The 14039-nt window shown below is 44.9% G+C and overlaps 1 pseudogene; it reads left to right on the top strand.

Annotated features, from left to right (window-relative positions):
• Positions 1-13577, top strand: part of LOC142832366 (histone-binding protein RBBP4 pseudogene) — an 18881-nt pseudogene extending 5304 nt beyond the window's left edge.
• The last annotated feature ends 462 nt before the right edge of the window (positions 13578-14039 follow it).

Here is a 14039-nt window from a genome sequence, read left to right as displayed (position 1 = left end):
GCTCACAACTGTCTGTAACTTCAGGTCTCACATGCATACATGCAGGCCAAAGACCAGTGCACACAAAATAAATCTTCAAAAAGTTTTTTTCATGTGTGAGAGAAAACAAATAGGAAGGGAAAATAAATGCAATTGATGAGAAGAGGAAGTTAACCATTTTTCCTCAGTATACTGAAAAATTGTTAAGTGGTTATAATGGAATTCACGTGCCTCCTTAAATACACCACAGTCTCCGGATGATATGTAAGACAATGGCACCAAGTAATATGAATGTCTATAGATCCAGCACTTAGTACAGGAAAGGGGGTGGAGCTGGTATTCAAGTCATTCTTGGCTAGCTGCCACAGCCTAAGCTGAACTATAAGAGATTTTACTTCAATAACTGAAAGCCAGGTGTGGTGGAACAAGCCTTTAATTCCCGGTATTCAGGAGACAGAGGCAGGTGGATCTCTGAGTTCAAGGCTAGTCTTGTCTATAAGTCAATTTCCAAGACAGCAAAATCTACACAGAGAGACCCTGCCTTGAAAACATTAAAATAAAAATTTTAAAAATTAAAAATTAAACACGAAAACCCACCCAGATAATGGTTGTCCCCACACCTGTTGTCCTCATGTGTGCTTAGGTCCGATGGTACCGCACTCACTCATGGAGTTGTTGCAAGGACCAAATGAGATAACTTGTACACTCAGTACCTGCTAGGTACCATTGATGCGTTTTTTAATCTAGGTGAGTAGGATACTAGAGAGAAAGGAAAGTATCAGTGTTTCCATGGTGATCATCCAACTCTGAGTCCCTTTCCTTCAATTCTCTAACTGCCTCTTTCCCAAAACCTCACCATGATGGGTCCTGTTCCAAGCACCTCCAAAGCTTTGTAGAAACACAAGATGTCAGGGCTTGGGAGATAGCTCAGTGGTTAAGAGTACTGGCTCTTCTGAAGAACCAGGGTTCACTCAGCACTCACACGGTGGTGCACACAACTCTCTGTAACTCCAGCCCCAGAGGCCCTGGTATCCACACATGGGCAAAACCCCAAAGTACACAAAAAATAAATAAATAAATCTTAAAAAAGAAAGAAAAGGCAACATGTCAGGCTGCAGTGATGGCTCAACAGTTGAAAGCACTTGCTGGGTTTTTTGCCGGGTTCAGTTCCCGTCACCCACATGATGGCTGTAACCATCATGTGACTCAAGTTTCAGGGGCCTGATGCTTTCTTCTGACTTCTGTGGGTACCCGGCAGGCACATGGTGCATGTACATACACAGAAGAAAAGCATTCATATACATAAAATAAAGTCTGAGAAAAGAATTTAATTTTTAGAAAAGGAACAGAGTAAGCTTCTGCAACAGCATCTCCCTTTCAGTCTTTCCTCTTCCTGTTCTGAGCCGAGCCATGTTGTGGGGCAGTGGAAGCCAGACCAGTAGTCACCGATTCAGACCTGCACCACTGTCTGGCAATCTAAAGAGAATCCAGTGGCTGAACAGGAAAGAATGGTGAACCGGGCATTATCATTCTCCAACAATCAAACAAGCAGCTCACAATGTCTATAATAGCTTCATTCAGATAACAATATCCTGGTCACCTGAGAAATGTCTAGGATGTTGTTTAGTTACCATGGTGATTAGCTTGTGAAAGAGTTCTCAGACATGCATTCTCTCAACGTACTCATAATTCCGATGAGGATGCTGCTCGCCCTGCTGATGATTCCAATGTGGTCCAAAGATCCCACTCTGCTAGTGGTTCGTCTCATTGGAAACTTCTTGACACCCCACTGCCCCTACAAGGGCCATTGCTTCAAGGTCATGTCACATGAGTAGCACCTCAGAGCAGCTGATCATCTGTGATAAAGTATGACTTTAGCTAAATCAGATACCACTAGGACCCATCTATACCTTGTGACATCAGAATGTGGCTCTATCCTGTCCTGTCTGATTTAAGATGCTTGAGGAATGACATCATTTGGAAAACGAATCCTAAATCAAAACGTTTTTGGATAATAATCTGGGATTAACTCAGAGTGATGCCAATCTGTGTTTTTCCACACTGTTCATTTAAAGGAGCTTTTTCTTTCTTTCTTTAACTCCTATAGTACTGGAAGGAGCTGATAGACTTATGTCATCCTGGGTCCTATTACAGACACAAGTGAATTGTCTTCTTGGTAAACACCAGTGCCAAAGAGCAGACATCAATTTCTATTCTTATTGCAAGGTCATCAAAACTCCATTTTTGATTTTATTTTGATGGCTGGACAGAGCAGGACAGCTGATTCCGATTTTATTCGCTCAGGTCAGTTTGTGCCGTGAGGGATAATTCTATAATCATTTCAAATCCTTCATTTGTTTTGGAATTATAATGAAAATGATATAGAAAGATTCTTCTTAACATAGTTTGGAATGTTTATCTATATTGAGATTTACATTTTACTCTCTTATCAAATCTTTTTCCTCCTTTTTTAAATAAAGAGACATAGCTCCCGCTGGCTTTAAATTACTTAGTAGCTAAGGATGTCCATGAACTCCTGCTTCTGCCTCCATAGTGCTAGCATTGCAAGTCTGTGTCCCCATACTCATTTTTGCACTCAACAGTAAGAGACCTTTGTGGCTGGGCAGTGGTGGCTCACACCTTCAATCCCAGCCCTCTCAGGAGGCAGAGTCGGTAGTTCAAGGCCAGGCTGGTCTACAGTGCGAGTTGCAGGACAGGCTCCAAAGGTACAAAGAAACCCTATCTCAAAAAAACAAAACAAAGAAGAAGGAGGAGGAGGAGGAGAAGGAGAAAGAGAAGAAGAAGAAGAAGAAGAAGAAGAAGAAGAAGAAGAAGAAGAAGAAGAAGAAGAAGAAGAATTAATTATTGCTTTTATATTTTAATATTTTATATTTTCCTATGTGACATCACAAGTCTCATGAGCTAGCTGGGTGACATTAAATTACACAGCCGTGGAAATTTTACTGTGAAGGTGTTAAAACTTCCCTTTCCAGAAAACTGACTTTTATTTGTCACTCCAGTTTTTCTCCCATCTCTTCCTGTATCTTCTCTCCTCTGGTCTATTTCTTCCCTTTGACTGTTATCCTGAGATCTTTTTCTTTCTCTTCTTTTCTTTTACTAACAGTGTCAAAGGTGTTTTAATTGCCCACTGAAAATGATCTTACAACTTTCACTGCATGTCATTTTTGAGAATTAATATTTAAGAAAATTTCTTTTGCCCAACAATAGCTATTAAAATATCTCTATAAAAACAGGATTAAAAATATCCTGGTGATTTGAGCACTTTTTTTTTTAATCTTTTCTGGGATATTATCAGTTGACAAGTCACCAACCGCCAACATTAATGTACACGAGGTGACAGATGTGTTAATTATTTACTGTGGTCGTCATTTCATACACACAAATGCCAGAACCATATGCGATGGTTTAAGTGTGTCTCCCAAAGAGACATGTATCAGAATCCTGACCCCTATCTGGTGGTGTTACAGTGGGGGAACCTTTAAGACAGTGGTTCTCAACTTGTGGGTCACGACCCCCATAGTGTTGACATGTAGTTAGATTAGGATTCATAACCGTAACAAAATTACAGTGTGAAGTAACAACAAAATAATTCTATGATTAGGAGTCATCACAGCACAAGGGACTGAATTAAAGGGTCACGGCATTAGGAAGGTTGAGAACCTCTGCTCTAAGAGGTGAAGGTCATTGTCATTGCCACACTTGGAAGATAAGGAACATAATGAGTTCCCCTGGGAACCTGGAGATCCCTTCACACACTCGGCCTTCCCACACATAGCCCTTAGACCTGTTTTTCAGTATAAGTGTGTCAATGTCACTACCCTTTACTAAGGACCTCCAAAGATGTATGTCAAAATAAGACTCTTGTTGTTGTTGTTTTCTGAGACAGGGTCTCCCTATGTCGCCCTGGCTGGCCTAGAATTCACTACATAGACCACGCTGGCCTCAAACCCACAGAGATTTCCCCTAAAGGCACATGCCACCACACCCAGCTCAAAATAAAGCCTCTCCACTTGATCTGCCATCCAGTACTCCACCCTCAGCCTCTCACCTTTATGACGTAGTCAGCTACAGGTCTTGTTTTGTTTTGTATTACATTTGCATTTATTTGGGGTGGGGCATGCGGAGATCAAAAACAACTATCAGAAGTCTGCTCTCTCCTTCCACCCTGTGAGTTCTGGAGACTGAACTCAGATTGTCAGGTGTGGTGGCAATCACCTTTACCCTCTCAGCCACAGGGGGCTTGGCCCAGCCTTGGGTATTCTGATATGGCAACATAAAATGAATTCTAATGCACCGAAATTAACACATGGCATTTTTGTCATTTATACCTCAATAAAGCTAGAAGAAAAAAGACATAAGCTTGAATCTAGTTTCTGCCTCTTAAATGGTCTCTTTTAACTTCGGTTTCCTCACCCACAAAATAGAGGTAAGAGCTTCCTTACTTTTTTGTTGTTGTTTTTCAAGACAGAGTTTCACTGTGTAGCCTTGGCTGTAGCTCGTAGAACAGGCTGGCCTTGGACTCTGCCTGTCTCTGGAGGTTAAACGTGCGTGCCACCCCTCCCCGGCTAGCTTCCTCACTAGCGTGGAGGTGGCAAACAAACGTAATGACAACAAACGCTTAGTGTGGTGTCTGCCACGGCAAACATTCGATGAATTACAGTGTCTAATCGCTGCTATTCTCATCTTAGATGCTTAATTTGGCATAGTCAGAAGGCCTGTTCTGCTCATCCATCTTTTTAAGTGAAGTTGAGGACTAGTCTGAAAGATTGAAGCTATATCCTAGGCATACGCAAGAGCCCTTTGTGCCCCACTCAAGAAATGAACAATCATCACCTCCGGATACACTGTGGAGAGAGAAAACTGACAGTAGCTGACAGGCCACAGGGGAGTGTGGAATGACGGGAGGTTTTAGCATGAGGAAGAAAAAAACATATAGAGAAGCTACAGTTTGGGGTAATACTTCAAAGGTAAAATACGGGAGTGAGGAGAAGGTAGAAGCATGTTGAGTGGAGAAGGTATCCATGAGATCACATGGGAAGGCAGCTCTGCATGCCGCAAACACGACTGCCTAGCTGACGTGAGGGCTTGATCTACGCTTGCTTTTATCTAAAGGCCAAGCTGTGATGGAAGGATGCTCCAGAAAGTAACCAGTTACCCAGAAGGCAGTTACCCAGATGGCTCATGAAAAAATTGCCAGCTACCGCTGGGGATAAATAATGGCACTATATTTAATCATCTGCAACGTTTCTCCCTCCGCTTCTCATCCACATGGGATCTCAAAGATGACTGATTTCTCTCTGGAGATGGACAGGACAGACCATTCTACAAGCACTTCAGCTTCCTCGGGGAAACAGGAGCAAACATCCTATGACCTTGAATAGTCACTTAGGACTCTGACTCAGCCCCGGGAATCTAAGTAATGTCACGATAATTAGCCAGGGGACAGCCCTAACCACCGGGGTGTTCCACAATTTGGAGTCCAGGCTTGCTCAGTTGTCAATCAGGGCCTTTGGATATAAAGTCGGCTCAGTCAGAAAATGTCTAAGGAATATGCGGAAAGGAATATTTTGGGAGGAGAAGGAGGCAGGGAATCTGAACGCTGTGCCGGATTTCCCTTTTTCGTGCTATTTCTATAGGATGGGGAGAACGCTGTGGCCAACTGCCCAGAGCCCCTGGAGACTCTTAGTAACGAATCTACTCAGGCCAGGGCTTTCTAACTCCAATCCCACATTCACGCTAACCTGTCTGATGGCTTGGTTGGTGTCCCAGTCTATTCCAGACCCCTACCAAGTGGGAAATACTGGATTACCCCTAGACAGACTCACCAAAAGATCACACAATTCCTGGAATCAGGAAAGTGAAACTGGAACAGACTCAATTTCCTTTCTTTCTTTTATAACTAAAAATTTTAGTTAGCATACAAAACAATGGGTTTCATTATGATATTTTCATGTAAAAAAATTGCATAATTCATATTCATCCCCCAACCCAGTTCTCAGAAAACACGTTATACACTACATGTCAACTCCTGAACAGGTCCTGAGCCACAGAACCTTAAGACCCTTTCTAATCATCAATCCGGCCCTGGCTAAATTTGCCTTACCATTTCAAGTATGATATATAATTTAAACCCTTTAAGCCGCTGTCATATTTATTGCCAATCCCAATTTCTCTTAAAGTCAAATCTCTAGTTTCCAACTGCTGGTATGTAAATTAAAATTATCCTTAGTTCTTTTTTAAACAAAAATTATTATTTTTGTAAATGTGTATGCATGTTTGCTTCTGTGTGCATTTGTACAGTTGAGTGCAGGTGTCTGCAGAGGCCAAAGATTTTGGTTTCCCCGGTAGCTGGAGTTACAAGTGGTTATGAGCCTCTTGATGTGGGAACTGAGGCAAAACTTGCGCCTTTTGTAAGAGCAGTAGGCACTCTTAACCACTGAGCCAATTCTCCAGCACTATCCTTGGCTGTTCTTCAAATTCCAAGTACTTAAAACCAAATATTTTGGCATCAGCAAGATGGCTCAGGAGGAAAAGGCATTTATCACCAAACCTGACAACCTGAGTTCAATCCTTGGAACCACATGGAAGGAGAGAGCTAAGTATTCCGGGTGGTCCTTTGACCTCCACCCTCCTCCTGTGGCATGTCTGTGCTCTCCCATACCATGCACCAAGTAAAACCAATCATACAAACAGAAACCAAATACTTTGCCTTCTTCCTCTCCCCCAGCTCCACCCACAATCTCATCTGAAAAGATGAAAACTTGCTCACCTTCCCTCCAGAGCTAGGGTGTTTAACACCAACACTATTTGTGAGCTAGAAACTCCAAACTCCACTGCTCATATCCCTTTCTGTCCTTCTGCTCCATCCAGTTGGTAGCCAGCGCCCACTGGTACAGACAACGGACCCTTGAATTTATTCCCACCACTGGTGAACGGCCATCTTATCTTCTCAAGTCTGGATTTCTGTATCATTTCCATCCTTTGCGATGACAAAGGTGTATAGATATGCCTCAACTTCAATGATCTGATTTACCCTTTTGAATTATTACTTATTTATTATGGGGTGGGGGACATGTGGCACAGAGCACATGAAGAAGTCAGACGAGAACTTGTGGAGTCTTACTCTTTGTATTTTTTTTTAAGACATGGATTCTGACAAGGAAACTCATGTCATCAGGCTTGCCCCTTTGAATGGACATTTTAAGACTCTCCCGTTGCCACAGTTACCTTCGTCTACAGTGTGTAACGGAAGATGGCCTTGAACTCCTGATCCTTCTGCCCCCACCTCCTAAGTGCTGGCACTACAAGCATGCACCCCATCCAGCTTGCTTTCAGATGCTATCCGCTTCACATAAAAATCCTTCCCATGCCACTCAAATGCTTTGTGTCTGCCCCCCAAACAGCTCTTCCATCTTCCCTCTCCTGCATGCAAATGCTCCAAGCATGATGCACAGTCATGCTCTGGGCCTGTGCTCACTCTGGACCTTTGGCCTAGAATCTTCTCCTGCTGTTTCATTGTTTTTAATGTGAGCATTTCCTATGAATAGCTCCCTGATGCCAGCAGGAAGAGAAACTGCTCTCCTCCTTGGCTCCTCCTTGGCTCCTCCTTGGCTCTGTAAACTGTTGTCTTCCATTAGCAGACCCACTTAGAACCCCCTGATAACTAAAGTTATGTTGTAATCATCTGGCAGAGGCTGGTGAGTCCAGATACTTGGGCAGCTGCGGTTGGAAGGTCTCAAAGTTCAAGACCTGCCTGAGTGTGGGAGTTTAAATGCAATTGGCTCCCATAATCTCACAGGGAGTGGTACTATTAGGTGTGGTATTGTTGGAGTGGGTGTGGCCTTGTTGGAGGAAAAATGTCACTGTGGGGGTGGGCTTTGAGGTTTCCTATGCTCAGGATAAGGTCCAGCGTCCTATTGCTTCCTGATCAAGATGTAGCAGAAGACACATCACCATGCTCCCCATCATGATGATAATGGACTAAACCTCTGAAACTTCAACTAAGTCGCCACCCCCAATTAAATGTTTCCCTTATAACAGTTGGTCATGGGGTCTCTTCACAGCTGTAGAAATCCTAAGACACTCAGCTACAGAAGTTCAAGGCCAGCCTGAAACCCAGTGAGACCCTGTATTGAAATAAACAAAGCAAAAGAGGTGCTGGGGAAGTAGCTCAGTAGCCAAGCACTCGCCTTGCGCACAGTAAAGCCGAAGTTAGATCCCTTTTAAAAAGTGTTAGTCATCTTTGCAGCCCCAGTGCCTATCATGTGTGGGAACTCTGTAAGAAATGCTGATTGAGCCGAGTGGTGGTGGCGCACACCTCTAATCCCTGCACTCGGGAGGCAGAGGCAAGCAGACTTCTCTGTGTTTGAGGCCATCCTGGTCTACAAGAGCTAGTTCCAGGACAGGCTCCAAAGCTACAGAGAAACCCTGCCTCGAAAGCCACCCTGGATTTCAGTGACAACTGCCTGACATTTCCACCCCTCAAACAACCTGAGCCAGGCCTCCCATTTGAAAATAGGCATTATTCTGAAATGCTTTGTCTTTTGTTGACAAATACACTTAAAGTTCTGTTTGGGCCAAAGTTATTCTCCAGCCAATATAAAGGGCATGGTGACCAGTGTCAGTCACATTGTGTGGAACATCATTAACTTTATCTGATCTCAAACAGCAGAAAGAAAAGAGAAACCCCTGGGTGGGAAGCCCTCTGGAGACCAGCAGCCACTCACTGTGCTTTTCTGGCCATTATTACTTTTTTCTTGAAATACGCCTATTTTTCATTGATTATTGTTGTCCCCGAAGGATTGGAAGACGTAAAGCAAGAAGACAGTGGATGAGTGAGACAAGCGGTACACGCTTTGTGGCAATAATCAATTACCAAACATTGAATAAAATCTCAAGAAACAATGATCAATGAACAATTGTCTTGCTTTAGAATGTCTGTATGCTGTACTTCCTGGTCCACGTAAAAACAGTAACATGGGATAGGGACGCTGCTCAGTGATAGAGAACCCAGAGTGTAAGGAGCCCCCGGTTTGATGCCAAGCAAGTACCACCAAAGCAGCAGAGACAATTTGTCGCTTGAATGATGACAACAAAATAACTTTTTTTTTTAAATTTTGCTGCCTATGAATATTCTTGAAGAGAAAAGATAGGCACCTGGAGAACTTGTTTAGAGGTCTATGCAGATGGATTAGGGAAAGGTGCTTGCTGCCTAAGCCTCATGACCCAAGTGAAGGTGCTCAAAACCCCTGTAACGGTGGACACTGTGAACTGACCTCCACACGTGTCCTGTGCTATGCACAAGTGTGTCTATACACACTCACATACACACACCTGTACACACAATAAAAATAAATCTTGAAAACTGTATTCCTTCGGGCTGAGTGGTGGTGGTGCACACCTTTAAGCCCAAGAGACAGAGGCAGGTCGATCTCTGTGAGTTCAAAGTCAGCCTGGTCTACAGTGTGAGTTCCAGAACAGCTAGGGATACAGAGAAACCTTGTCTCAAAAAAATCAAACAACCAAAAAAAAAAACTGTTCAGAACTATTTTAAATTTACAGTTGACTTCTGACTTACTTAAAATTTGATATTTTTAATTGTGTGTGTGTTTGTATGAGGGCAAGCAGGTGCCTTAGAGGCCAAAGGTATTAGAGCCCCGACAGATGGAGTTAGAGGTGGTTGTGTGCCCCCATTGTGGAAGATGGGAAGTAACTCGGGTCCTCTTCAAAATCAGTACAAGCCCTTAAAGGCCCTCTCTCCACTCTGACTTACTTTTAAAAACACCTTTTGTTGTTTACTATGATAAAATTCTTCCCTGTCAACAGCTGTTGACTGAAGTCTATTGAGACACCAGTGCTCGCGGGAAAGGATGCCAATGATCACCAAGCATCTGTCGGAGACAATGCTGCTGTGTGTGCCTAGAGAATCAGGGCCATTGTCTTGCTCAATCCGTTTGCAGTCACTGAGCTCATCAGCTAAATCCGATGGACTGACAGAGAACTCAGACATGAGGAAGGAATGGTAATGTAGCAAGCCAGGCAGTAACTGGTTTGCCCAGAGCAGTCAGAGGCAGGACGGCATCCAGCCAAGTCACAAAACACAGGGCAGACTCCAAGACAACTCTAGGAAAGAGAACAATAGCTCTTGTTTTCAATCTGGGGTGAATTATAGAAATAAGAAGATATGGCTACCACACGGCTGTGTGTACTAGGCATCTACCATCAGGCTGTAGTTTAAGCAGCTTCATACTATCACAGGCAGAGAGTAGATAGAAGATGCCCACCGTGATCCCAGGGGCAGCAGGCCCAGGAACCTAGCAGTTCTCTTCATTAGCCAAGAGGTCTAGAAGCAAGTCGTTGTCTCCCACCCAAAATGATGCTCAGACTTAAAGTCTGGCTCAGGATCAAGACAAGGCCTCTAACCTCTCAATTCCTCTTGGGGAAATAACTTCCTACGAAGGGCACTGTCATAGGTAAGATTGTAGAAGGAGACTATAATTGGGGGGAATGGGGCAACAGCAGATAATCAGAGAGGAAAAGACAAAATACCACTTATTCTTCTTGTGTGTATGTGTGTGTGTCTGTGCGCGTGCGAGCATGCATGCATGTGTGTGTGTGTGTGTGTGTGTGTGTGTGCATTCTGTGTGACAAAACTTTTTCTGGGGAGATGCAACACACACATCTATTCACCCAAGATGAATAGATGCCCATGACAGACCAAAGTATAGACACCACCAAAGTCCAACATGGTGAACCAATAAGTTTTACTGGAGTTACTTACAGGAGTACGGGTGAGGGGTTATTTACCAGAGCAGAAATGACTCGAAGACAGCTGCGTCACCAAGGTCCACCCCGGCAGGGGTGAGAGCTCACAGAAGCTGGGAAAGTCGGAGCCCACTGCACTGCCTGCAGGCAGCTCAAAGGGTTGGAGAGGAGTGTCCCAAGTTCTGCTTCTTCTGGGCACGGGTCTGGTCTCAGTCTTCTTCGCAGCCCATCTTCCTTTTCTGAGAAGGAGTCTCAGCTTTTACTGCTCCCTGTAACAGGGAGGGTCCTAATGAATCCAGTTAGTTTCAGGGACTCCCTGAATATATTTGAGTTGTTTACCTTTCTGCAGTATGGAATGTTTCAGTTTCAGAGAAAAGTGCTATATAACTCTGTGTGTGTGTGTGTGTGTGTGTGTGTGTGTGTGTGTGTATGTGTGTGTGTGTGTGTGTGTGTGTGTGTGCATGCGTGCTCAAATGAGGATGCCGAGCATTGCTAAGCATCTTCAGAAAACAATGGTCTTGTGTGTGCCTTGACGGTTTGAAAGCTGAGGCGGGGCAGTTTGGGGAAGGAATTGGGGCCGGTGAGAAGTAGAAGGGCTAAGGGAGAACAGCAGGGCTGAGGGAGATATGAGCAGGATACACATATTGTGTGTATGTGTCTAAAATATCGTAACGAAATCCATTGTTTCTTACACTAAATTAGTTTCAGGCTCTGGAGAGCTAGCTCAGGGGTTAAACGTAGTTGCTGCTTGCAGAGGACCTGAATTTGATTCCTAGCACCAACAAGGTGGCTCACAACCATCTGCAGCAGTTCCATGAAATCACACATGCATTTGGCCTCTGAGGGATGCTGCGCCTGTGTTGTAGCTCATGTAAAAACACACATATACTATGAGAATGCATTTAAAAATTTAATTTAAAAGTAAAAAAATAAGCTGATTGGGGGTAGTCCACATCTTTAATCCCAACACTCAGGAGGTAGAGGCAGGAGGATCTCTCTGAGTTTGAGGCCAGTCTGGTTTACAGAGTGAGTTCCAGGGCAGCCAAGGCTCCACAAAGAAACTCTGTTTCCAACCCAAAAAGTCAAAAATGAAGGAGGATGTAGTAAATTAAAAAGCCTTAACCTGGTGTGATGACTCACACCAGCAAACTAGCACTTGGGGGGTAGAAGCAGGAGGATCAGGGGTTCAAGGCCAGTATCAAGTACAGAGCAAACTGTACTTGGTGGGGCTACGTGAAACTGTAAAAGAAATGAAAAGAAAAATTCCTGCCAGGCGGTGGTGGCGCACGCCTTTAATCCCAGCACTCGGGAGGCAGAAGAAGGTGGATCTCTATGAGTTTGGGCTAGTTTCAGGAAAGGCTCCAAAGCTACAGAGAAATCCTGTCTTGAAAAACCTTAAAAAAAAGAAAGACAGAAAGGAAGGAAGGAAGGAAGGAAGGAAGGAAGGAAGGAAGGAAGGAAGGAAGGAAGGAAAAGAAAAAAATTCCTACCTAGTTTATATAATAGTGCAGATTTAATAACAACTTTTTCAAGAGTCTTTGCACACTCCAAAGTGCTGTACAGAGGTAAGGAAGAATTGGGCCTAGGGAGCTCCCTTTCTTTCCTCTCTATCATCCAACACTGAGTACCCCCCCATTGGGCAGGGCTGTTTGCAGAGGTCCCAGTGGACCCTCACTCTCCCAGAAGTTCTCATCCAGTAGGGAGATGCACACAATAAATAACCAACTTAGCACATTACAGATTACAGAATAGAAAGCAATTAATGCCTTAAAAAAAAAAAAAGACTACCTACACACCTGTAGGATGAGCGGAGGACTGGAGTACCGAGGGTGGAGACTTTGATCTTTAAAAAAAACAAGAAATGGGGGGTGGGAAGTGATGTCTGAGGCAAGGCCTGAAGCTGAGGAAGAAAGACAATAGAGTTCTAGGGGCAGAGGAGGCAGCCAGGCCAGAGGAACGTTGAGGGGTGAGAGGTTGAAAAGGCCCTGTCATGAAGAACTTTTATGTAGAGTCTCCTGTTCCTGCTCTGACTGGTTCTGTCATATAAGCTACCTAATGCACCTTTACTTACAGGCAGAGGCCAACATTCATGCTTATCACTGACATCTTGCAAAGCAGTCACACAGAAACCGGAAACGCAAAAGATCAGTGGAAAGCAGATGATGCCTGAGACTTAAGACTGGTTTCCCCAGAGCCTAAGGCAGAGTCTGGTATCTATCTGTTGGCACACCGTCAAAGCTCTTCACGTAAATGAATGGGAAGACGATCTACCAGGCAAGGAGCAAACCTGGGGCTTTGAGAGAGGTGACCCTAAGGCGGTAGTATCTAATCCCCTTCCACGTGGTGTGGCCGGGTCTGACTAGAGGGCACTCCCTTTAGATGCCAAAGTTGTCCGCCTCTGAGGCATGCCCATGCTTAGCGCATGCACATATCCCTCCTCCCCGGCTCACTGGGCCTGCCTTGCACCCCTGTGCGCAGCGTAAAGCGCATCGGTTCCCACGCACTCTACACACACAGTGCGGACACGCACACTCTCCTCGACCACGCTGTGTGTCACTTTCACACAGATGCTCAAGTCCCTGCACTTCCTCCTACCCCAACCCCCACCCTACACGCTGAAGTTCTCCCGCCTCACACCCACGCCTGCGCACAGACCGGGGAAAGGGGGACGCCTGCGCACCAGTGGCGGCTCGGAGAGGTCGCCTTGTAGGGCAAAGTCTCAGGTGGATTTAGGGTTCCTGGTGCCTTGTTTTGAGACTGTGGGTAGGCGCGATCGTGTGGATTCGCTTGTTTGCTCCCGCGAACGTGACTAGGAAGTGGGGAAGGCGAGGAAGGGCGCGGGGTGCTGGGGGACCCGCAGAATCTCCTGCCGCTGTGTGCGCCTCTGCTCCCGGACTGGGTCGAATGCGCGGACCTGGGTACCGTCCTGTTGTACAGGCTTGGTGCTCACTTTCTGTCCGTTCTGATCTGGGGGACTTTGATCGCTGGAAGCTGTGAATTTGGTGAAAAGAGAAGAGGGCCTTAGCTTGCAAGTTGTAGCACTTGGGAAACTGAGGTCGGAGTATTGCAAATTGAAGCCATTTCTGGGTGGCAGTGTGAGATCCTCTTTCAGAAGAAAGAAGAAACAACCGTGGTTGAATGCTCTATCTCTGCCATTTCCAGGTGGTTGACAGGCTTCAGTTTCTTGTCTGTGAACGTCTGGAACACCAGCACGTGTGAATTCTCAGCCATGCGGACTATGAACTGGATGTCTGACAGACAGTGGGAATAAACAA

This window comes from Microtus pennsylvanicus, chromosome 12 (assembly GCF_037038515.1).
Source record: "Microtus pennsylvanicus isolate mMicPen1 chromosome 12, mMicPen1.hap1, whole genome shotgun sequence".
NCBI classification, from domain to species: domain Eukaryota; kingdom Metazoa; phylum Chordata; class Mammalia; order Rodentia; family Cricetidae; genus Microtus; species Microtus pennsylvanicus.
Note: the sequence above shows the minus strand (reverse complement) of the source record. Positions and strands in the feature narration are given on the sequence as shown.